Below are 2,359 nucleotides of genomic sequence, written 5' to 3'. Positions count from 1 at the left end.
GCGGGGACGCCGCCGGGGGCCGTGACGTCACGCGGGGAGGGAGCGTGACGTCACGGGCAAGGCGCGCGGGGAGAAGACCCTGAAATTCGTCCGATTTCGGTGCAAAGGCTGGAAATGGGGCGGGAGGGGCTGGAGGAAAACCTCTGGGAGCTGTGGGGCATCCCTGGGGTGGGTGAGGAGAAGGAATTGCCTGGATCATCCCTGGGGTGGGCGAGGGCACGGGAAGGGGATGCCCAGGGACAGCCCAAAAGTGGGTGAGGGCAGGAGCATGGAGTGCCCAGGAACACCCCGGAGCAGGCGGTGGCACAGGGAGGGGATGCCCAGGAGCGTCCCTGGGGTGGGCGAGGAGAAGGAATTGCCTGGGAGCGTCCAGAGGTGGATGAGGGCACGGGGAGGGGATGCCCAGGGGGATTCCCTGGGGTGGGCGAGGGCACAGGGAAGGGATTCCCAGGAGCATCCCGGGGTGGATGTGGGCAGGGGGTGCCCAGGGACATCCTGGAGTGGGTGAGAGCTTGGAGAGGAGCAGCAGTGCCCCGATGGAGGAAATCCAAGGGAAAGGCAGAGGGATGCGTGTCACCTTTGGAAGAGCAGGAGCACCCAGTTTTGGGGAGAACCCCCCGAAATCCATCTTGAGGAGGCTGGACATGGGTGGGAGGGGCAGCACAGTCATTTTGGTGACCAACAACCCCCGTGTCCTCAGCACTGACCCCGTCGGCCACCACCATCCGTGACCCCGGGTGGAAGCAGAGCCCCCCAAGATCTGGGTGGCCTCGGACCCCCATTGTCCGCCCAGGGTGACATCCTGGGGCTGGGAACGGGCTTGGTGACACCGGGCTGGTGACACCAGCCACATGCCAGCACACGGGGCGGAGGCCCGGGCTGGGCGCCAGCGGTGGCTTTATCAATTAGCAGGTGGAGGTAAACAGCGCGGTAATTACAGCCAGGGAGGATGATGCTAAACTGGGAAGGTGTTACCGACACCGCTGAGGACAGGGATTAGCCCAAAAGGAGCAGGGGGGGCAGATCCGGGGGGGTGACCAGTGGGGATGGCGTCAACCCCCACCGGCTGTCCCATTTTGTGCTGGGATGGGGAGGAGGAGCCAGGATGGGCAGACAGGGGAGGTCACAAAGCGGCCCGAGGGACAGGGATGGATTTTGGGGTGCTGGTGGGTGTCAGAGCAAACCCCGAGGGGAGGCAGCCAGGAGGGTCCCTGACGTCCCCATCCGGGTGTGGGCGGGGTGAGGAGGAAGAGGAAGGGCCGGGAAGGTTTTGCCGGAGGTTCCAGCTGCTGCTCCTGGCCCTGGCCCCACCGTGATGCCCCCACGCTGTCACCTCGGGGCGCAGGGGACGGGACAAGGCGGAGCTGGGACAAGCCTGGATCTGTCATCCCGATGACCACAGGACTCAGGGAGCGTCTTCCATGGAGGCTCTGCTGTTTGTCCCGCTGTCCTGGGCGCGTGCTGGGAGGGCGAGTGTGACCCTTTCCTCCAAAAGGCTCATCCAGGGATGGAGAGGAAGGAGGGCTGGATCCACACGGTGCCACGGGGTGGGAAATGAGGGCGATCCAGAACCATCCAGGCCTCCTGCGGATGATGCCTCCTGCCAGGCAGTGGCAGAAGCTGAGCCAGAGGTGAGAAGATCAGGGAGGGATCCCACCAACATCTGTACTCCAGCTGCAACCCAGGAGCTTCTGGCTGCAGGTCCTCGTCACTCCCATCCCCAAGGATGGGGTCTCAGCTCTTGGTGCTCTTCCTGAGCAGCAAACCCCATCCCGTGGAGAGCTCTTGGGTCCAACCACATCCTGCAAAGCCCCGAAGACCCTCAGCAGGGAGGAGCGAGGCGTTGGTGGCCTCCTCAGGACCCCAGCACTCCCGTCGAGGAGGGAAAGGTAGCAAGTTCTGTGGAGCTGGTACGTGACTGGAAGCCCTTCCCTCCTCCCCAGAACACAGATAGCCCAGAACGGGGATGGAAAGTGCCGTGTTTCCGTAGCAACCAACATTTTTCGTGCAAGGTGCTGCACGCACTCCCCGCGCTTTGCCACCCAAGGGTGCTCCTCACCTTCCTGCTCCATGCCGGGGGGGGGGTCCTGCCCGGCGAGATGCCCGTGCCCAGGTGGTAGAGCGGCTCCCCAGGGCCTGGTGGGCTCCTTCCCTCCTCCTCCTCGCCCGCAGAAGGAGCCCAGAGTGTTGGTGCAACCTTGGCTGGCTCCTCGCTGGGGCAGCTCCTCTGCTGGGCCTGTTCCCAGGATCTCCAGCGTTTTCCAGCACGAGCCACCGGTGGAGATGGGCAACTCCAGCACTGGCACAGCACCCTCAGGTGATGCTGGGGGGCGTGGCGGCTGTCCCGTTGGCTCTGTCG

General features: G+C 64.7%; 1 long non-coding RNA gene across 1 annotated transcript; it reads right to left on the bottom strand.

Moving 5' to 3' along the window:
* Positions 1–950: 950 nt before the first annotated feature.
* On the bottom strand, positions 951–2,347 carry LOC108446130. Its single transcript, XR_001861243.1, has 2 exons — positions 2,060–2,347; positions 951–1,802 (listed from the first exon to the last, which is right to left on the bottom strand). It is a non-coding gene; the product is annotated as an uncharacterized LOC108446130 (long non-coding RNA).
* Positions 2,348–2,359: the final 12 nt, after the last annotated feature.

Source organism: Corvus brachyrhynchos, unplaced genomic scaffold, assembly GCF_000691975.1.
Source record: "Corvus brachyrhynchos isolate BGI_N302 unplaced genomic scaffold, ASM69197v1 scaffold150, whole genome shotgun sequence".
Taxonomy (NCBI): domain Eukaryota; kingdom Metazoa; phylum Chordata; class Aves; order Passeriformes; family Corvidae; genus Corvus; species Corvus brachyrhynchos.
This window is presented reverse-complemented; position numbering and strand designations above follow the sequence as displayed.